At 48.8% G+C, this 22,576-nt stretch overlaps 6 non-coding genes across 6 annotated transcripts; 4 read left to right on the top strand and 2 right to left on the bottom strand.

Annotated features, from left to right (window-relative positions):
- The first annotated feature begins 1,749 nt into the window (after positions 1–1,749).
- On the top strand, positions 1,750–1,832 carry TRNAL-CAG (transfer RNA leucine (anticodon CAG)). Its single transcript has one exon. It is a non-coding gene; the product is annotated as a tRNA-Leu (tRNA).
- A 2,279-nt stretch (positions 1,833–4,111) lies between these two features.
- Positions 4,112–4,193, bottom strand: TRNAS-AGA (transfer RNA serine (anticodon AGA)). Its single transcript has one exon. It is a non-coding gene; the product is annotated as a tRNA-Ser (tRNA).
- Positions 4,194–4,629: 436 nt separating this feature from the next.
- TRNAI-AAU (transfer RNA isoleucine (anticodon AAU)) lies at positions 4,630–4,703 on the top strand. The gene has a single exon. It is a non-coding gene; the product is annotated as a tRNA-Ile (tRNA).
- Positions 4,704–5,305: 602 nt separating this feature from the next.
- Positions 5,306–5,379, bottom strand: TRNAI-AAU (transfer RNA isoleucine (anticodon AAU)). Its single transcript has one exon. It is a non-coding gene; the product is annotated as a tRNA-Ile (tRNA).
- A 5,707-nt stretch (positions 5,380–11,086) lies between these two features.
- TRNAD-GUC (transfer RNA aspartic acid (anticodon GUC)) lies at positions 11,087–11,158 on the top strand. The gene has a single exon. It is a non-coding gene; the product is annotated as a tRNA-Asp (tRNA).
- A 483-nt stretch (positions 11,159–11,641) lies between these two features.
- On the top strand, positions 11,642–11,713 carry TRNAH-GUG (transfer RNA histidin (anticodon GUG)). Its single transcript has one exon. It is a non-coding gene; the product is annotated as a tRNA-His (tRNA).
- The last annotated feature ends 10,863 nt before the right edge of the window (positions 11,714–22,576 follow it).

Genomic DNA, 22,576 nt, shown 5'->3' with positions numbered 1-22,576 from the left:
GTAACAAGGGCACAGGGACAGACCCTTTTGGGCCTTTTACACCTTCGTGTGTCTTGTTTATCCTATGTGTGACTTAGGCAGGTCTTCAGTGGCTCAAGCCTCTAGCTGACAAGGTTAGCAACTGGCCGGGGGAGTCGTGAGCAGAAAGAGAGTGCAGGTTCACACCCAACTAACAGAAGGCGCTCAAGAGAGGTGAGTGCACTGCATCACACAGAGTAAGAACGATATAACTGCAGAATAATCCTAGGTTTCAGAGTAGCAGCCATGTTAGTCTGTATTCGCAAAAAGAAAAGGAGTACTTGTGGCACCTTAGAGACTAAGCAATTAATTAATTCTGCAATTAATTCTAGTTATTTGTATCAGTGTATCTTTTCCTATTAGACATGTCAGGTCCTCACCTTCTCTTTGATAGAGGGCTCTGGCAAGTTTTTGGAAGAACAGAATGTGATGCTACATTAGGTGACAAAAGCCTTCAGGTGCAGTCAGAGCTATGGTTGATATCTGTAGTTATCTTTTCCAAGATGCGAAAGTCCTCCAGGCCCAAGAGACTTGAGAATGTGATGTTTTTAAACTGAAATATAACGAAATAAGCAAGCAAAAGAAGCAATCTTTGAATATCATTAAAGGAGCAGTAAAGAGTAAATAATGTTTGATGGGACTTGGCAATAAAGCTCAAATATTAACTTTTTAGATTATTTTCTCAGTAATGGTCATAATAAAACAGGTTTTTGTGTTAGAGGCACAAAGGGTAGGAGCAAGATATTTCTTTTCTAAAACTGTCACTAACACAAATGTCAGTCCATGTATAGGAGCCCTGGTGTTATCTAGATATTTTAATGAACAGTAGTGGAAAAATTATGAATGTGACCTTGCTTTAATTTTTTTACTATTACTTATAAAACAAAAGGCTGAATTAACTGCAGGTTTGAAATGCTCTGAGGGATGTGTTCATTTTTCTATCTACATTGTCCATAAGTGACCTCCTTTTGATAAAAATAAAAATAAAATAAAAATTCTGATAATACTCCCCTGGAATCTTTTTCTGCAATTAAATAGAAATAATACAGAACACACTAGTCCATGCCAGGGCCACAATCACGAAAGGTCTTATGTAAACATTTTAAATCAGTACCAAATCTTACAGGAAATAACAATTTGCAGGTGGAAAGAGAAAAGGAGTACTTGTGGCACCTTAGAGACTAACCAATTTATTTGAGCATGAGCTTTGCAGGTGGCGATGACCAAATATGTGCCCAGAAGTGACTGGTTACTGTGTTTGAAGGATGAACTGAATCCCCGTTGCTCTGAATAGCAGAAAGTAGTCAATCTAGCCTAAAGAAAAAGTGCTTCCTAATTTCATTGAATGTTTCACATCCAAAGTATCTAAGTCCTGTGAGCTATAATCATGCCTGTAGGGTAGGGCAGTCAGCATGCCTGTATCTGTGTCTGAGTGACAAAACCAACCCTAGTATCTTCCATACTAGGAACCCACAATAAACTTTTATGTTTATAAAACGATACACATATACATTGTATGTTACTCCGGAAGATGTATGGAAATGTGTGAGAGGAGAAGGCAGCAAGGTGGCAGCAGCACCCAGAAATCTGCCCTACTAGAATTTGCTCCTGAGGGAGGGCGCTCAGAAAAAAGTACAGAGATCATCCAGGAATCTAAATACTAAGAAAAATATAAGTATCATGAATGATTAAGCATTTCTAACTGTAGAGCTGTCTCTTTTTTTCACAGTTGTCAGGATGGCCGAGCGGTCTAAGGCGCTGCGTTCAGGTCGCAGTCTCCTCTGGAGGCGTGGGTTCGAATCCCACTTCTGACAACATGCTTCTCTTTTCTTGAATTTGCTCTCTGAAGCAAAAATCTCAATTTATTCTAAGGTTTCAAATATTTTGAGGATAAAAATCTGTCACTCTAGAAATGCGATTTAATATTTTCCTCCACATTCTTTAAAATCTGCACATCAAGAGTCTTTGGCTGAAGGAACTTAGTTGATGTAAATTAAGAAAAGTTGAAAAAGAGACAGAACTTTACTTTTAATTGTCTAGTCAATCTGAGCCAAGCAGGTGAGGTAGAATTTTAGGTTTCCCTAGCTCTCAGTTGGCGTTTTTATAACAGCAAAACTAGTAACTGTCTTCCTACAATGGCCAGTAATGGTGTAGTTGGGCCACAACTGAACCGCTAGTGTAGACAGTGCCCTGTGATTTTCACCAGTGACTCAGGCAAATCTGCTGATTGCAACCTATGTTGGCACTTGTACCATTGGTACATCAGCTGAAATATAGGTTCTCATTTTGCAAGGGCAGCTAAAGATGGTAGGACCAGCATGGAGAAAGTTGTCTCTGAGGGTATGTCTACACAGCAGTCAGGAGGTGCAATTGCAGATCAGGTAAGTATGCCCGAACTAGCTTCTCAAATAACAATAGCCGTGCAGCCCTGGCAGCAGGGTTGTACTTGGAAGGCCAGCGTGTGCTAAATGTGTGATTTCTGCATTAAGGGTGGATTGGGTGAAGTACTTCCTTATGTATGTTTGAAACCTCCTGCATACTAATTTCAGGGGCTGGCCCTGGGTGCTTGTGTTATGTGAAGTGAAAAATAACCCTTCCTGATTCCCTTTCTCCTCACCGTTCATGATTTCATCAAATAACAGGAAATCCACCGCAGACGGCATTGTGGCATCACTCCTGATTCCGAGCAAATCTACCAGAAGCAGCATCGCCCTCTCGAGAGCTGCACGTGGACGCGACAGGACCAGGCTGGAGAGCTCGAGTAGTTGTCGTGTAGCGCGAGTCGTGACCCCCTTGAGGGGTTTGATCCCGGGACGCGTTTTGGATTATCTGGTTCCAGCAGGAAAGAACATTTAATTTGCTTTTTATTTTGGAGAGCGCAAAACACAGTTTCAGTCCTCGCCTAGGTTCACAGTCCTAGCTTCACCTCACTTTCCTGTCTCGCCTTGTGCTTTAAGCTGTGTATATAGCCTGCTACGTCAGGAGGCAATATTCACAGCTGGGCACGCCCCTGCTGCTGCCTTCAGTTCAGAGCAAACCTTTGGCTAGGAGTCTAGATAGGAGAAACGTTATCTCAGTAACTTTTGGCTGGTATACAAGTGATCATCAAGCAGCGAAAAAGCTCTTCGGTATTTCGTTCTCTGGTTGTAGCTCAGGGTTTGCTTGAGTGCCAGCGAACACCTGACTCTCCCAGCCAGGGTCAGATCTGAAAATGCCTAGTGATGCAGCTCACCGCTGTTGCTTTGCCTTTCTATTGATGAGTACAGCAGGCTGTGAGTGGGGCGAGTCCCACCAGCCAGGGGGTGAGCCTTGCCTTTGTGCTTCTAGGGGGTTCTCCAGGCATTTGCAAACCAGAGGAAAAGAAGCAGGCTGGGGAACTGCTGCAATTTGAACCAAAAATCTCCCGTGTATTAGACAGAGGAGTGAACCAGCTAAGCCAGAGTGCCTAGTGCTGACTATACGGGCCACTGATTCCGATGGCCAAAGGATAAAAGCTGCTGAGCCCGAGAAATGTACTGGTTTTTGCACGTGGCTTTTAATTCCCCGTGCCCTTCCAGTAACTCCTCATTCTGTCTGCAAATGCCATTTCTGTCCCTCCGAGGTGAGCTGAGGGGCAGGCAGGGGTTTTCAACCCCTAAGCAGTGAGGCGGATAGGGTGATTGCTGCAAAGCAGCCAAAGGGGAAAAGAAGGTGACATTGTTAAAGGGGAAAATCAGACAAAGAACTCAGGCTGCCAGCCGGCCCAGGGACCTGAAAGGGTGAATCCGAGGAGTTACACTTTCTGCTAGCACCTTGGGGATTCCCGGCGGAGCTCAGATGCAGCATCTGTTCTAATGCCTCACAGTCTTGCTTTTGTTTTCCACTGAATTTGTGGGCTTCCCTTTGCCATCTTTGGAGAGGTTAAATTAACACAATCCTCCCAACAGAGCCTCTCGCCAGGACTCTTATTTTAGAGTGAAATTTTGTTGGTGTCATGAATGATAAATTTATTATGAGGATTTTGAGACAGGCCTCTAGACCTGCTTACTTCTGTGTCAAGGGCTGGAGGAAATAAATCTACAAGTAGCAAAAATGGAATTAGCTGAAAACACGACGTAGTCGGCAGGATTCGAACCTGCGCGAGGAGACCCCAATGGATTTCTAGTCCATCGCCTTAACCACTCGGCCACGACTACTTACTGTATAGGGTTAATTGCTTCTTTCTAGGTGGTTAGTCAGGCACTTTAAGGGCCAAATCCTTCTAGTATTTCCCCCCCCCCCAGGCTGTATTAGTATATGGACATTAAATGCCCTGCATTCTAAACACCCTTCACTAAGCTTTTCTCACAAACCCTCACAAGAAAATTGGGCCATCTCCGGCTGTCAACCGCTATTGCTGTCCCCCAGCACTGTTGGTACCTCATTGTGCTCCCTCAAGTCGTGTGTGTGGGTTCATTTATTTCCTCAGAAACATGGTCTCCAAAGCGTTATTGAAATGTTCGACGTTTAATAAAGTGACCCAGGAAATCCTTACCCGATGGCACAGAGACGTCAACCTTGACCCCGCGGGAACGTGCCTGGGACACTGTTGCTCTCCTGAACTACACACAGGTGAAGACAGGTCGTATGGCTGGCCGGTTAGCTCAGTTGGTTAGAGCGTGGTGCTAATAACGCCAAGGTCGCGGGTTCGATCCCCGTACGGGCCACGCACCTTTTGCCCTTCTGCCACTCGCCCTTGCAAGGCAGGAAAGCCTCTTCGTTTACCTTTCGGGGCTGGAGGGAACAAGCTCCTGCGTGGAACAAAAAGGACAAACGAAAGGGTACAAGCGCCTCAGCTAGCACAGGGGCTCGGGCAGCATGTACAGTGCCAGCTTAGCCCCTTCCCGCCACGGCAGCTGGAGGGCCCCTGGCTGTGCGGCCGGAGGTGCAGTGGGCTGGGCAATGTCCCCCTTTCCCCTCCGAGTCCCAGTTCCGGCTGGCAGAGTGAACGGTGATTTTTCGGGGCTCAACGCTGCTGGGAGCTCAAGTAGGTGAATTATCTCCAGAGCGGAGCCTGCTTTGCTAAACTCCTAACCTCCTCCCGCGGCCAGAGATGGGATCAGCGTGACCGCTCTGCGCTCTCGCTTTCACACTTTCCTCTGGTTGGTCGGTTAATGGCAGCATTGAGGTGACTTGCAGGGGGAGACGTTTTCGTTTGTCCTTTTTGTTCCATGCAGGAGCTTGTTCCCTCCAGCCCCGAAAGGTAAACGAAGAGGCTTTCCTGCCTTCCTTCCTTGCAAGGGCGAGTGGCAGAAGGGCAAAAGGTGTGTGGCCCGTACGGGGATCGAACCCGCGACCTTGGCGTTATTAGCACCACGCTCTAACCAACTGAGCTAACCGGCCAGCCATACGAAGCGCTCCGTAGCTTTCCGCTCTGAAGACAGCCACGCTATCACGGGCGACTCCTCATTCCGCGTCACTTCGCGCAACCAAAGCCGCTTTGTTAACCCTTTGAGGACAGGGCTGTGGACGGGAGAAGCAAAACTGCTCACCCAAGTGACAAGGGCTCACAGGTCAGGACAGCATTTCGGGGGCGATGGCAGGGGGCAGGAGCTCAGCCCCTCTGAACTCCCTTCATAGCTGCTTTGAAATGACCTTTCTTTTCAAAAAGCACATCCCTGATTTGTTCTGAACGCGGACACGTCAGGAATCTCCTCCATCGTGGTTCTGGCCGGCTGCTCTATGGAAGTCCGGCGAGCAAAGCTGGGAGCCCGACAGCCTGGACCGCCTTCCACGCACGCGGCCCGGCGGCAGCCAGGCTTTCCGAAGGGCAGGGCGCCTCTCCAGCAAGGCCCCAGGGACCCCTGAACGCCAGGACTGGGAGGAAGGCGCGGAGCTCGCCCTGGGCACGCTGCCCGAGCGCCTGCACCCGGCAGGCAAGCGCAGCCTGGAGGCGGGGGCGCGAGCCGACTGCTGCAGAGCGGGGACAGGGGGCTTGTCACGCCCTGTAGAGGCACAAAGAGCGGCCCTCCAATTTTGCTAAAAGTAGCCGCTTCTACCAGGCAAACACGGCCTTTCGGCTACCCCGTCCGAACTTGCGACCACCTGGTGCGGGGGTATTGAATCCGGAGGGGTGGGGGACAGCCGGCACAATTTGCTACCTCCTTGCACATTTGCGATTTTATGTCTTTGATTACTGAGGTGCGCTGTCTCATTTTGTGTGCGAGTATGTCTCAAGGGAGGTGAGACTTTGGGGTACGGAGGGCAGACACGATCCCAATTTGATACCACACTGGCCCATTTCGTTTGCTACCGCCTTGCTCATTTGCAACGGATGGATTTGATTATTGAGCTATGCGGTCTAATTCTGTGTGCGAAGGGAGGTGAGACGCTGGGGAACCACGCACAGACCACAGCCAGTCAAAGGGCTACTTCCCGTGGTAGCAAATTGGGCCAAAAATGAAGCCAATCGATCAGTACTTGCTGCCCGCGATCCTGCCCCCCACTCCAGTGATAGCGAATTCGGAGGTTTGGGAGGAATCGGCAGAATTTGCTACCTCCCTTGTTGATTTCCGATTGATCTATTTGATGATTATTCAGGGGCGGGGTCTCATTTTGTGTGTGAGTATGTGTAAAGGGAGGTGAGACTTTTTCATCCCAATCAACCCGCATGGCAACCCCTGCACTGGGAGAAATCTCCAGGGAGCTATTGCATCCCCCCTTTTTGCTGCCGGAGTGGCATCAAGAGGCTGATTAAGTGGATAAAGTCTCTGCCAGGGTGGCCTTAAAGCAACTGTGTTCCACGATAGAAACCCTTCTTTGAGATCCTGATGATGAAGGAAATGCCACTCTACCCCCAAGCCCCTATATTTGCAAGCACACCAGGTGGCTCATCCCATGGGGTAACTATTACCCCAAGCTGAGCTCCCCGCAAAGCTGAGCCCACCCATACTGTCCCCTTTGTGTCGTCACACCGGTGTCTTCCCACACAAACTTCTCTGTTCCTCTTCCCCTCCCACTGTGTCACTGACACGTGGACATTGAGCAAAGTCCCCGTCCCACTCCAAACAGGGCCTACTGTGGTGCGACCTGCACTTGGAAACTCCGCTTTCTTCCCCCTGCTGCTGAGCATTCCATGGGATGCCAACATGGTTAAGTTGTTTGTAAGTCTGCTCACCTTCCAGCCCCCTCCAAGTGTCACGGTTTGTCGTGCTCCACATTGCACAAAGGAATAAAGTAAATAAGAAAAAAAAAATGGAGCGGCGAAGACGCTTGTGCTTAACTTGGGGTGCTGCTGTTGTTACACGGAAAGCCGTGAAGACTGGTGAAAGAGCAAGGAGTGCTGTTGCATAGCGTGGATTATAAAGCACAGTCACATGGGCAAAGCAGGTCTCTTGGAACGTGGCGCAAATTCAAAAAACAATCTCACTCCTCCCGAGTCCAGTGGTAAGAATCTATAATATCAGCAGCTGTACCTCATCATATAGGCTGGTGAGGTGGGAGGCGCTGTGTAGCCCCCAAAGGTGGCCTTTGCTGGGCAAGAGCATGCGAGGAGGGCCAGGGCTTTTCCCAGGGCTGTTGCTACAGCCAAAGCCTTTAGGAAGCTGATGAGAGCAAGGGGTGTTATTGCCTGGTGGGGCTCATGGTATGGTGTACACTGCCCGGAGCTGGTCCCTTGGTGCTCCGTACAGTGGCTAACCTTAGAATCATAGAATCGTAGAATATCAGGGTTGGAAGGGACCTCAGGAGGTCATCTAGTCCAACCCCCTGCTCAAAGCAGGACCGATCCCCGACTAAATCATCCCAGCCAGGGTTTTGTCAAGCCTGACCTTAAAAACTTCTAAGGAAGGAGATTCCACCACCTTCCTAGGTAACGCATTCCAGTGTTTCACCACCCTCCTAGTGAAAAAGTTTTTCCTAATATCCAACCTAAACCTCTCCCACTGCAACTTGAGACCATTACTCCTTGTTCCCATTACTCCTTGTTCTGTCATCAGCCACCACTGAGAACAGTCTAGAGCCATCCCCTTTGGAACCCCCTTTCAGGTAGTTGAAAGCAGCTATCAAATCCCCCCTCATTCTTCTCTTCTGTAGACTAAACATCCCCAGGTCCCTCAGCCTCTCCTCATAACTCATGTGTTCCAATCCCCTAATCATTTTTGTTGCCCTCTGCTAGACTCTTTCCAATTTTTCCACATCCTTCTTGTAGTGTGGGGCCCAAAACTGGACACAGTACTCCAGATGAGGCCTCACCAGTGTCGAACAGACGGGAACGATCACATCCCTCAATCTGCTGGCAGTGCCCCTACTTATACACCCCAAAATGCCATTGGCCTTCTTGGCAACAAGGGCACACTGTTGACTCATATCCAGTTTCTCGTCCACTGTAACCCCTAGGTCCTTTTCTGCAGAACTGCTGCCAAGCCATTCGGTCCCCAGTCTGTAGCGGTGCATTGCATTCTTCCGTCCTAAGTGCAGGGCTCTGCACTTGTCCTTGTTGAACCTCATCAGATTTCTTTTGGCCCAATCCTCCAATTTGTCTAGGTCCCTCTGTATCCTATCCCTACCCTCCAGTGTATCTACCTCTCCTCCCAGTTTAGTGTCATCTGCAAACTTGCTGAGGGTGCAATCCACACCATCCTCCAGATCATTTATGAAGATATTGAACAAAACCAGCCCCAGGACCGACCCTTGGGGCACTCCGCTTGGTACTGGCTGCCAACTAGACATGGAACCATTGATCACTACCCGTTGAGCCCGACAATCTAGCCAGCTTTCTATCCACCTTATAGTCCATTCATCCAGCCCATACTTCTTTAACTTGCTGTCAAGAATACTGTGGGAGACCGTGTCAAAAGCTTTGCTAAAGTCAAGGAACAACACGTCCACTGCTTTCCCCTCATCCACAGAACCAGTTATGTCATCATAGAAGGCAATTAGATTAGTCAGGCATGACTTGCTCTCGGTGAATCCATGCTGACTGTTCCTGATCACTTTCCTCTCGTGTAAGTGCTTCAGGATTGATTCCTTGAGGACCTGCTCCATGATTTTTCCAGGGACTGAGGTGAGGCTGACTGGACTGTAGTTCCCAGGATCCTCCTTCTTCCCTTTTTTAAAGATGGGCACTACATTAGCCTTTTTCCAGTCGTCCGGGACTTCCCCCGATCGCCATGAGTTTTCAAAGATAATGGCCAATGGCTCTGCAATCACATCCACCAACTCCTTTAGCACTCTCGGATGCAACAAATCCGGCCCCATGGACTTGTGCACATCCAGCTTTTCTAAATACTCCCTAACCACTTCTTTCTCCACAGAGGGCTGGTTACCTCCTCCCCATGCTGTGCTGCCCAGTGCAGTAGTCTGGGAGCTGACCTTGTTCGTGAAGACAGAGGCAAAAAAAGCATTGAGTACATTAGCTTTTTCCACATCCTCTGTCACTAGGTTGCCTCCCTCATTCAGTAAAAGGCCCGCACTATCCTTGACTTTCTTCTTGTTGCTAACATACCTGAAGAAACCCTTCTTGTTACTCTTAACATCTCTTGCTAGCTGCAACTCCAGGTGTGATTTGGCCTTCCTGATTTCATACCTGCATGCCCGAGCAATATTTTTATCCTCATCCCTGGCCATTTGTCCAATCCTCCACTTCTTGTAAGCTTCTTTTTTGTGTTTAAGATCAGCAAGGATTTCACTGTTAAGCCAAGCTGGTCGCCTGCCATATTTACTATTCTTTCTACACATTGGGATGGTTTGTCCCTGTAACCTCAGTAAGGATTCTTTAATCCTTGGTATGGTATGGTGTACACTGCCCGTAACTGGTCCCTTGGTGCTCTGTGCAGTAACTAACCTTGCTCCTTTCCTCATTAGTATAGTGGTGGGTATCCCCGCCTGTCACGTGGAGACCGGGGTTCAATTCCCCGACGGGGAGGGTGACCGCTTTTTGAATGGGGGACAAAGAAATGCCGAGCCCGGCCAGCACATTTCTCGCTGCCTCCTTCTATGGCGACTTCCGTTCACACCCCACAGTGCTGATCTTCACCTCCACAGAGACAATTACCTCGCAAGGCCACCCCCGCCTGCTTGCCCCCGCGAAAGCCTCTACATGGCCTTCCGCCACTGGGCCCAGCTTCAGGACCTGCACGTGGGGGCACGTTTCATAGTGGCAAAAGGAAATACACTGGCCAGGGGCATGAGGACAAGTGGGGAAGGACCTGGTCAAAGGGTGGAGGAAGAGAAAAAAACGGACAGGCATCAGGCTGCCCTCCTGTCTTTTTTCCTTTTGTTACGATTTTACCTGTGACAGCAGTGGGGTGGCTTAAGAAATACCTGTGGCCATGGGTAAGGTTGGTGGCCGCCCCGAGAGCGCAGAGCTGAGCATTTTCCACTCAGCTGTGGCATCAGCTAGCAGCTGGCCGTGGTCGTATAGTGGTTAGTACTCTGCGCCGTGGCCGCAGCAACCTCGGTTCGAATCCGAGTCACGGCATCCCTTTTCGACGGGGGATACCCGGCCGCACACCCAGTGGCTCAGCCTGATTGCGTCCATTTGCAAAGAGCTGGCAGCTGGTCCCTAGTTTCTGCTTGGAAAGCAAAGTCCATGAGGTACATCCATGAGCAAAAGAGTAAGAGGAATTCTTCATGGGCACTAGTGTCCAAAAGCAGGGTATTCCACCCCGGAAACCATGGTGTTTCGAATGTCCGGCCACTGCGCATTGAAAGGAAGGATCTGCGGGCCTGAGAAGCTGCAGCCCTCCAGAAGCTCTTCAAAAGCCAAAGGGTCCATGGGTGAGTTTGTGATTTGTGAGTTTGTGAAGTGTGGAAGCGGGAAGGTAGAGAGACCCAGTTGTGAGAGGAAAAAGGTGCTGGGCAGCTCGTCGGTGAGGGCAAGGTCCCAGGCAGGTGTTGTGGGATGAGCTGTGTAGCCCCCAAAGGCGGCCTGCTGGGCAAGAGCATGCAAGGAGGGCCAGAGCTTTTCCCAGGGCTGTTGCTGCAGCCAAAGCCTTTAGAAAGCTGAGGAGAGCAAGGGGTGTTGTTGCCTGGTGGGGCCCATGGTATGGGTGTACCCTGCCCTTAGCAGGTTCCTTGGTGCTCTGTGCAGTGGCCAGTCTTGCCCCTTTCCTCGTTAGTATAGTGGTGAGTATCCCCGCCTGTCACGCGGGAGACCGGGGTTCGATTCCCCGACGGGGAGGGTGACCTCTTTTTGAATGGGGGACAAAGAGATGCCGACCTCGGCCTGCACATTCCTCGCCGCCTCCTTCTATGGAGACTTCCATTCACACCCCCCAGTGCTGATTTTCACCTCCACAGAGACAGTTACCTCGCATGGCCACCCCCGCCTGCTTGCCCCAGCGAAAGCCTCTACATGGCCTTCTGCCACTGGGCCCAGCTTCAGGACCTGCACGTGGGGGCACGTTTCAGACTGGCAAAAAGAAATACACTGGCCAGGGGCCTGAGGACAAACGGGGAAGGACCTGGTGAAGGGGTGGAAGAAGAGAGAAAAACGGATAGGCATCAGGCTGCCCTCCTGTCTTTTTTCCTTTTGTTATGATTTTACCTGTGACAGCAATGGGGAGGCTTGAGAAATACCTGTGGCCGCGGGTGAGGTCGGTGGCCATCCCGAGAGTGCAGAGCTGAGCATTTGCCACTCAGCTGTGGCATCAGCCAGCAGCTGGCCGTGGTCGTATAGTGGTTAGTACTCTGTGCTGTGGCCGCAGCAACCTCGGTTCGAATCCGAGTCACGGCATCCCTTTTTGGTGGGGGATACCCGGCCGCACACCCAGTGGCTCAGCCTGATTGCGTCCATTTGCAAAGAGAGCTAGCTGGTCCCTAGTTTCTGCTTGGAAAGGAAAGTCCATGAGGTACTTCCATGAGCAAAAGAGTAAGAGGAATTCTTCATGGGCACTAGCGTCCAAAAGCCGGGTATTCCACCCCGGAAACCGTGGTGTTTCGAATGTCCGGCCACTGCGCACTGAAAGGAAGGATCTGCGGGCCTGAGAAGCTGCAGCCCTCCAGAAGCTCTTCAAAAGCCAAAGGGTCCATGGGTGAGTTTGTGATTTGTGAGTTTCAGGAGTGTGTGAAGTGTGGAAGTGGGAGGGTAGAGAGACCCAGTTGTGAGAGGAAAAAGGTGCTGGGCAGCTCATCGGTGAGGGCAAGGTCCCAGGCAGGTGTTGCGGGAGGAGCTGTGTAGCCCCCAAAGGCAGCCTGCTGGGCAAGAGCATGCGAGGAGTGCCAGGGCTTTTCCCAGGGCTGTTGCTGCAGCCAAAGCCTTTAGGAAGCTGCGGAGAGCAAGGGGTGTTGTTGCCTGGTGGGGCCCATGGTATGGGTGTACCCTGCCCTTAGCACGTTTCTTGGTGCTCTGTGCAGTAGACAGTCTTGCTCTTTTCCTCGTTAGTATAGTGGTGAGTATCCCCACCTGTCACGCGGGAGATCAGGGTTCGATTCCCCAACGGGGAGGGTGACCTCTTTTTGAATGGGGGACAAAGAAATGCCGACCTCGGCCTGCACATTCCTCGCCGCCTCCTTCTATGGCGACTTCCGTTCACACCCCCCAGTGCTGATTTTCACCTCCACAGAGACAGTTACCTCGCATGGCCACCCCCGCCTGCTTGCCCCAGCGAAAGCCTCTACATGGCCTTCTGCCACTGGGCCCAGCTTCAGGACCTGCACGTGGGGGCACGTTTCAGAGTGGCAAAAGGAAATACGCTGGCCAGGGGCATGAGGACAATGGCCCAACCAAACGGGGAGGGACCTGGTCAAGGGGTGGAGGAAGAGAGAAAAACGGACAGGCATCAGGTTGCCCTCCTGTCTTTTTTCCTTTTGTTATGATTTTACCTGTGACAGCAATGGGGAGGCTTGAGAAATACCTGTGACCGCAGGTGAGGTTGGTGGCCGCCCCGAGAGCACAGAGCTGAGCATTTGCCACTCAGCTGTGGCATCAGCCAGCAGCTGGCTGTGATCGTATAGTGGTTAGTACTCTGCGCCGTGGCCGCAGCAACCTCGGTTCGAATCCGAGTCACGGCATCCCTTTTTCGTGGGGGATACCCGGCCGCACACCCAGTGGCTCAGCCTGATTGCGTCCATTTGCAAAGAGAGCTAGCTGGTCCCTAGTTTCTGCTTGGAAAGGAAAGTCAATGAGGTACATCCATGAGCAAAAGAGTAAGAGGCATTCTTTCTGGGCGCCAGCATCCAAAAGCAGCGTATTTCACCCCGGAAACTGTGGTGTTTTGAATGTCCGGCTACTGCACGTTGAAAGGAAGGATCTGCAGGCCTGAGAAGCTGCAGCCCTCCAGAGGCTCTTCAGAAGCCAAAGCGTCCATGGGTGAGTTTGTGATTTGTGAGTTTGAGGAGTGCGTGAAGTGTGGAAGCGGGAGGGTAGAGAGACCCGGCTGTGAGAGGAAAAAGGTGCTGGGCAGCTCGTCGGTGAGGGCAAGGTCCCAGGCAGGTGTTGTGGGAGGAGCTGTGTAGCCCCCAAAGGCGGCCTGCTGGGCAAGAGCATGCAAGGAGGGCCAGGGCTTTTCCCAGGGCTGTTGCTGCAACCAAAGCCTTTAGGAAGCTGAGGAGAGCAAGGGGTGTTGTTGGCTGGTGGGGTCCATGGTATCATGTACCCTGCCCTTAGCAGGTTCCTTGGTGCTCTGTGCAGTGGCCAGTCTTGTCTCTTTCCTCATTAGTGTAGTGGTGAGTATCCCTGCCTGTCACACAGGAGACTGGGGTTTGATTCCCTGATGGGGAAGGTGACCCCTTTTTGAATGGTGGACAAAGAAATGCCGAGCCCGGCCTGCACATTCCTCGCCGCCTCCTTCTATGGCGACTTCCTTTCACACCCCGCAGTGCTGATCTTCACCTCCAGAGAGACAATTACCTCGCAAGGCCACCCCCGCCTGCTTGCCCTAGCGAAAGCCTCTACATGGCCTTCTGCCACTGGGCCCAGCTTCAGGACCTGCGCGTGGGGGCACGTTTCAGAGTGACAAAAGGAGATACGCTGGCCAGGGTCATGAGGATAATGGCCCAGAGTGATAAGAGTGTGACTTTGAGGCGTGTCTGAAGTGTGAAAGCGGGAATGTGGTCAGAGGAAGAAGGTACTGAGCAGCCCGTCACTGAGGGAAAGCTCCCAGGGAAAGGTGAAAAATTGGGAGAAAGGCTGCAGCCTCTGAGAGCACTGAGATGAGTGGGTTTGTTCTGTATTCTGGGTGGTGGCCATGAGTGCATAGTCATTCATGCTCTTTGTTGTGTCCATAGCAACCTTTAGTCGAATGCGAGGTGTAGGCTCTCTTGATACATGTCGTGAGTGGATGCTTGTGAGAAGGAACAGGTCCTTTCTCCCAAAGTGTAGCCTCGAGTCTCTATTTGGACAGGGTTACAAAGGATTTAGATACAAATATGTTCAGCTTTCTCGCCAGGTCTGAACTTCAGGGACTGAGTATGCAGATCTTCAGAACTTATCTCCAAGGAGGGTTCTAGCCTAGGTCAACATCAATACGCCTTGGTGCTTATCTGGTAACTGATATGTTCGAAGACCTCAGAAATAATAACTAGCTTATTCTCAGAATCTCTTCTACAAATGGCAAAACTGAGGCACAAAATGGGGAAAGGAATCTCCGCAGGGCAAATAGGGAGGCAGTGACAGATCTCTAGAACTAGAATTCAGGGTTTTCACTCCCACTAATGTGCTGTGACCACTTGGTCATGCTGCCTTTTCATTATGAAGGAAGAAATCAAACCAATATTATGAACAGAGGACAGAACCAGAACCCCTGGCCACTTCTCTGAGTTGTAATATCAAGTAATAGAGGTGTAGATTTGGTAGGCTCCATCCACTGTTCTCCTATGATCTTGTGGGGGTGTCCAGGTAGAGCATAGGGGAGGAGGAGGTTACGCCAAAAATAATGAAAGAACATAGGGCTGGCCTACAGGATGTAGCTGGATGGCATATCTCCCTTGAGGTATTCTGGAGACTGATACTTACACAGTTTTTTTATAGTGCCGTGGTAATTGTCAGCTAAAAGGAGTAACTTCTTTCTCTGCACAATGAAACACTATAGACATTGGAAAGTGTGACCTCTTCTAATCAGCAAGGGACAGTACTGTGCAACGCACACACAAACACAGTAGCAGATGCCACTCAGACTAACCATCCCAACATAATGTTGCAACACTAGGTGCAACAATGTCTTAATGTCACTGGAACTTTTCTAAGTGCATGAATTACAGGTGGTACTTGTGAGGTCATCTTTATGGTTGTGCTTACCTGGAAAGCAGTTAAACCTTCAAATACCATCTTGTATTCTTTAAATATATCCCAATGTCCTTGTGGTTCTGCCTTTACCATCCTCTTTGCACTAAGTTTAAACTTGTCACAGCCTATCCGCCCAGTATGGTTTATGAGTCAGATTATACTACTTGAAATTCCAGCAAATTTTATATCCCGATACACATAATCCCGGTTGCATTTACCACCTACTTGCAGTTTTTCTGCTGAATAGGTTATTGATACTCAAGCTGTGAAGTGGTTTGGCCCTTAAAGTGTTGTATAATTTTACAGACATAACACTGGCCTGTGGTTGTGGATTGAAAAACTCAGGGGTTTGTGATCATTAATGAGCAAATCCACATTCCACGCATGCTTGGGAGGCTCAGTACTCAGCATACTGAGGAACAGCTCTTATGAATGCTCATCTGCTTCTGTGAGGGTATACATCTCTTTGCCATGGGACTCTTCCTTTCCAGAATTACACATTTCGGGAAAATGATTGTGTTTGCCACATCTTCAGCATTCTTACCCACACGCATGGCAGTTCCTTATGGTATGGCTACAGCCACATTTCTAACAACCTTTAATTGCCTCTGACTGCTCTTTTTTTACTTATATTGATCTCAGGCTTGTATTAGCAGCAGGATGCCCTCCAGTCCATGACTGCTAGTCTGGGTGCTTACTAAAGGCAGATTTATGCTGCAATGTGTGCACATATTTTTCTGGTTCACCCAGCCCCTTTGATAGTGTTGCAGTCATTTCATCAGCATGACATATATCCACAGCACATTCAAGGGTTAAAGTAAGCTGTGTCTACACTACACAGCTTTTAGCGACACGGCTGTGTTGCTACAGCTCTGCTGCTAAAAGTCGGTGCTGTGTATGGCTCTACTCACAACAAAAAACTTCCACCTCCACCGTTTGCGTTGTCAGCAGGAGAGCACTCCTGCCGACAAAGCGTAGTTCACACTGGTGCTTGTCGTCAGCAAAACTTTTGTCTTTCAGGGGATTTTTTTTTAACACCTCTGAAAGACAGAAGTTTTGTCATTCAATTGCCAGTGTAGACATAGCCTTAGTTTCCTTCAACAACCTAGCTTTCACTGAGAATGGCACAATACTACACACAACGTGGTCTTTAATGAGCGATTCACACACTTCTCCAAATTTGCAAGATTGTGCTGCCAGTTTTAAGCAGTCACATATTTGTTTCTACTTTCCCCATCTGTCTGACTTCTGGTGAAAAATCAGTGCCTTTCACGTGATATTTCTTTGAGGTGCACAGTATGCCTCCAACTTATTCTTTCAGACCTGTATTTTTCTTTCTTTGCCACATCATCAAATTGAAAAGTATGAAACACCTATCTTGCTGCTTCCTCTGTCACAGAAAGAAACAATGCTATTTGCAGCTGTTCATCTTTTTTGTCTGTGCCACTTGCAATGCTGTACCGCTCAAATCCTTGCTCCCACCTTCTCCTGTTTTCTGCTCAATTTCCTTCAAACACTAAGTTTCTTGGAGGCTTTAGCTGGCCCATTTTAAAAAAAACCCAACTCTTACCATTATAATATAAAAAAAAATGCTGAAGACTTTTTTAAGTAACAGTAAATACTTTATTTAACTTGCTGCTGAGAACTGTACAGAGTGGTGTGGCTGGCCTGCCTGCCTGGCTCCAGTTCCAATTTGCAAGCAATATGATTCCACTGATAAGGCTCACTACATAATGATTCCCCCCATAAAACACCGGGTCACTTTGGTTCCTACGCCAAAGTTTCTACTACAGTAGAACCTCAGAGTTACGAACATCTCGGGAATGGTGGTTGTTAGTAACTCTGAAATGTTCGTAACTCAAAACGTTATGGTTCTTTCAAAAGTTTACAACTGAACATTGATTTAAAGTAGCTTTGAAACTTTACTATGCAGAAGAAAAATGTGGCTTCTAACCATCTTAATTTAAATGAAGCAAGCACAGAAAAAGTTTCCTTGACTTGTTAAATCTTTTTTTAAAACATTCCCTTTTTTTTTTATTAGCTTACGTTTAACATAGTATTGTACTGTATTTGCTTTTTTTTTTTTTTTTTTTTGTCTTTGCTGCTGCCTAATTGTGTACTTCCAGTTCCAAATGAGGTGTATGGTTGACCGGTCAGTTCATTATTCTGGTATTCGTAACTCTGGGGTTCTACTGTATCATTACAGCGGTGACCAGAAACCATTAGTTCAAATCATTAACTACAGATTAAAGCTTTATGACCGTTAAACCACAAATTACCAACATCACATGTCAAAATATACAAAGTAAATAGCCTTAAATCAAATTCTAGTAAATTCTCAAGCAGCATATTTCTTTCTCTGCCTTTCTGGAAATTTCAAATATTATTGATGGAAATATTTTTCATCAGTTTGTGTGCATGTGGTGAAATCAACATTTACTAACATTTACCAATAAATATCTAATCCTTCCAAGCCTAACTACAGACGGACTTCCTTTGTTTCATAAATCCATTAGTTTTAAATGCAAAACATGTTTTGAAAAACTTTTTTTCTTATCTATCCAGCACTTTTAAAGTAGTTTTATTTAATAATTTAAAAAAAAATACTGGTTTTGTCCATTTGTAATTGGGGTGACAGGGCACTACCAGCAGCACCCCAATCACTGCCATGGCTACAGTCTAAAGAAAGCTGCAGGCCCAGCTGGAGGACCCTTTTTATTGTGGGATTATGAGCACCTAGTGGTAATCATTGGCTAATAAAGTAATTGGGAGGATATAAGTGGAAGGCACAGGAAGCAGGCGGCTGGCTTAGAAGGTGAGCCTGGGTTGAGGAGTGAAGGCTGTGGGGAAGTCTCCATTGCACTCTTACTTGGTAAGAAAAAAAATAAATGCCCACTTTGGTGAAAGATAACCTCGTGTGTGTTTGTGACCGTGAGACTACCCATGAATTGGCCAGGTAATGAAGTACAGTAGGTAGCAATTCAGGCACCCTGTTGTTATACCAATAAAATAAAAACCAGCAGGATCTTATTAAAGGGGAAAAGGCAAAATACCACATTTATTGTGAATATAGAAAGAATCATAGTAAGCAGTTAGTTATAGCTATAACATTCCATTCAATTTCATATTTATTCACACAATCATTCATACAAACACACACACACAGGTTCTGCAAGGTTGTTATTATAGTTACCAGCCTTAGAGTTGCTCATGCCAATCCACTGGCCAGGTGGCCTGGATATGAGGAGGGAGCAGGGCCTTGTCAGATGCTCATCTGATGCTCCTGGAAGTTGGTTTGCAGAATCAGACCCCAAAGTTCTCACTTTCTCGAGTCCATTTTTATAGGAATTTCTTCCTATGGCAGTCTATGGGAATTGCTTCATCATGCTGTTGCTGAATCAATCAGCAGATGGCACATTCCTGACGGCTCCGTACTGCCAGATGTTATCTTGTTCTTTGGTTCTCCCATCCTTGAGGCTGTTGGGTGGATTCCAGTCTGCCCTCCGGGGGTCCTCTGGTTATTTCCACTTGATGCCTTCTTTGGCCGATCGACACTGGATTCTTAGGCTGGCACCTCCCTGATCATTCAGTTATTATCCACGCCAAGCATCCATCCACTATCTCTATTTTAATCACAATTGTTAACAAAGTGAGATGAATACAACAAAAGGGCGAGGAGTCTCTGGGTGCTGTTTCTGTTGTTACAGAGTAGTGCTTTGAGTCTCTCTGTGTGAGTAGTTGTTGTTACAAAGAATTGCTTTGAGAACAGACTCTGTCTTAGAATGTACTAACGCAATTAGCAGCTTGCAAGTTTCACACATAGAGGGAGAGAAACAGTACCAAAAACCAAGAGACCTCTTAATTAGTGATAGCCTGGAATTTAAACTATGGGGAATCAAACTCATTTGTGATTTTAATACAGAACTTCTTTAATGTGATCCAACAATGATGATTGTAGTATTAAATTGCTTGTTTAAAATGGTTTAAAACTTATACCTGTATTAAATTGCTTGTTTAAAATTGTTAAAAATGTATATAATGCCTTTTGGACCCCTCTGCCCACATCAGGGTCCTCCATTCTTTCCCCCATGCCGGCAGGCCAACATGCGCCCTCATTCCCACTTCCCTGCATGTCCTCTAGTCCCCTCGTCCTCCCAGGACAGCGGTTCTGTGTGCCCTCACTCCTCTAAACCAGGGTCCTCCTATCCCCCGCCCCCAACCACCAGAGGAATGTCCCCATTTGCCCATACCAGTCTCCCCAGAGGTTCTGCCAGGGGTTGTGTGACCCCTTTCCCCCCCGTCCCTCCACAGCAGAGTCCCCCATTCTCCCTACCTTGCCAGGTGCTCCATGCGTCTCTCCACTTGTCTTCCCTCCCACAGTGGAAGGGAGGTGTGGAGAGCAGGCAGAGTAGGCCGCGGTTGGGGTGAATGTCAGCCTCTCTTGATTTCCAGTTTGTACCGACCCTTCCCTCCTTGCTCTAATCCCCCTAATGGCCACCCTGAATAGTGGCTCTCACTGCACATCTCCCCCTTTCTGAGAAGGGAAGGATGATCAAACCTCTATCCAAACTTTCCATGAAAGAATGACCTAGCGAAGGAATTGCAATACCAACACAAACCCAGACTCACCAGCCCTAGGGAGGCCAGGGTTGACTGCCTGAACCTTCAGCCACCTTGTGCCAGCAGTATTGCCACCTCTCTCTGTTTTTTTACAAGCACCATGCTTTGGGCAGAAGCTGCAACGTGATGCTGGAAGATGCTCCAGGCCTCTAAAACAAATTGGAGCCTTCCTGCTCCTCCCTGCAGCACCCACCTAGAAGTAGCAGAATGGGCTGAAGAAGAACCGCTGAAGCTGCCCACTCCAGCCTGGCAAAGGGGAAAAGGGACCCGGCTGCAACACCCAGCCTTGCAGGGAGCGTGTGTGTGTGCAGATCCTGAGGAGGAGCAGAGGTGAGGCTGGGAGTGCTAGGGGACGGGCTGGGTGGGGGGCTGAACCGATAGCAGTGGGGGCAGAATTAATTGCTGATCAGGAGGTGGACAGCTGTGGGGGTGAGAGCAGCTGCAGAAGGGGTCAAAAATCATCTTATCCAATACCTCTGGGAGAGTGGGCTACACTGATTGTCACCCACACACACTGGGATGGATAGGGGGAGTTCAAAAATCCAGACAGACCAAAAAAACCCCACCATATAGTATTTAAAAAAACAAAAACTAATCATGATTTTATGGAGGTCCAGAGATTTTTGACCTTTTGAGGCTTGCAATAGTGGGACCTAGCTATTGGACCATGTTTCCTGTCCCCTAGCTGGACATTTCCCAATCCTCAGGCTCACTACCTAATCACCATGCACTCGCTGTTCTTTCAATCACCCCTTCCTGCCCCCCGCCCCGACACCTCTTTCAAGATCTGTCATTAAATCCTGATAGTTGGGTGCACGTCAGCCTCTCTTCTCTGTTCCCCCCAGGAAGAATCACAAACGTGGTCCTGCCCCAGCTGCATGAAAGTGCAAGGAATGAGGTGCCCGTCCCACAGGCAAGGTGCAGGGAGACTCTGGGCATTAATTTGTACAGATAATTTGCTAATATTGAAGGACTCAGGTTTCAGAAAATGGAAGGCCAGGGCCAGATTTACACCTTATGGGCCCATGGGCACAGGATCTTCAGCACCCACCCTGCCTACAGCTGACCTTCATGTTGCACACAGTTTTTGAGATGTAAGGCGCCCCTAGTACACCAGTGCCCCTAGCATGGGTGGCCAGTGACTCGGCCGTTGGGAGAAGTTACTCCCCAGCCCCTCCCCTTGTGCCCAAAGCCCCTTCCCTCCCTTTCTACCCTCTCCTCTCCCCCACCCCGCAGGAGCCAAGAACACCCCCACAGCGGCCCCCTTCCCAGCCCCAGCAGCTGCATGGCCCCAGTGCCCCTGGCTCCAGTGCAGTGAGCGGCATGGCCGCAGCTCCCCCACTGGCCCTCGTGTACTGGGCGGTGCGGCCGGAACGCCCCCCAGCCTCGGTGTGCCTGGTGGGCAGCATGGCCTGAGTGTCAGCATGGCCTGAGCCAGCCTGGGCCAGGGCAGAATGCCAGGAATGGCAGGAGGGGACCTGGAGGCAGAGTGTGGGCAGGCCACGCCAGGCTGTTTGGGGAGGCACAGCCTCCCCCAGCCTACAATACTTGTCGCCCATGGCCTCTAGGCACATGCTTTGTTGCAAGGATAGGTTCCTGGGTTAGTGGTTCTGTTGTGTGGTGTGTGGTTGCTGGTGAGTATTTGCTTCAGACAGCCCCCCAACCTGAAGCAAATACTCACACACCACACAACAGACCCACTAACCCAGGAACCTATCCTTGCAACAAAGCCCGTTGCCAACTGTGTCCACATATCTATTCAGGGGACACCATCACAGGGCCTAATCACATCAGCCACCCTATCAGAGGCTCGTTCACCTGCACATCTACCAATGTGATATATGCCAGCAGTTGCCAGCAATGCCCCTCTGCCATATACATTGGTCAAACGGGACAGTTTCTACGTAAAAGAATAAATGGACACAAATCAGACGTCAAGAATTATAACATTGAAAAACCAGTCGGAGAACACTTCAATCTCTCTGGTCACTCGATTACACACCTAAAAGTTGCAATTCTTCAACAAAAAAACTTCAAAACCAGACTCCAACAAGAGACTGCTGAATTGGAATTAATTTGCAAACTGGATACAATTAACTTAGGCTTGAATAGAGCCTGAGAGTGGATGGGTCATTACACAAAGCAAAACTATTTCCCCATGTTTATTCCCCCCTCCCCCCCCACCCCCACCCGACCACCACCAGTCCTCAGACGTTCTTGTCAACTGCTGGAAATGGCCCACCTTGATTCTCACTACAAAAGGTTCCCCTCCCTCCCCCCCCTGCTGGTAATAGCTCAGCTTAAGTGATCACTCTCCTTACAGTGTGTATGGTAACACCCATTGTTTCATGTTCTCTATGTATATAAATCTCCCCACTGTATTTTCCACTGAATGCATCCGATGAAGTGAGCTGTAGCTCATGAAAGCTTATGCTCAAATAAATTGGTTAGTCTCTAAGGTGCCACAAGTACTCCTTTTCTTTTTGCGAATACAGACGAACACGGCTGCTACTCTGAAACTTGATTGAATACTGGGGATGCTGTAAATCACTCAAAGGGAAAAAGCATGATGAAACTGATCTGGGGAAACACAGCCAATGCACTCAACCTTTGAACTGCTCCAGAGAGATGAGGAAGCAAAAGGCATAGCTCTCTGGCTAGCCCTTTGTGGGAATTCTTGCCGAGGCTCACAGCAGTGTGTTCATGGGGGCTGTTATAACCATTCAGATTTCCTTAGTGAAGGGATTTGGATTA

This window comes from Lepidochelys kempii, chromosome 1 (genome assembly GCF_965140285.1).
Source record: "Lepidochelys kempii isolate rLepKem1 chromosome 1, rLepKem1.hap1, whole genome shotgun sequence".
Classification (NCBI taxonomy): Eukaryota; Metazoa; Chordata; order Testudines; family Cheloniidae; genus Lepidochelys; species Lepidochelys kempii.
The sequence above is the reverse complement of the archived record's forward strand: the minus strand, read 5'-3'. Positions and strand labels throughout refer to the sequence as shown.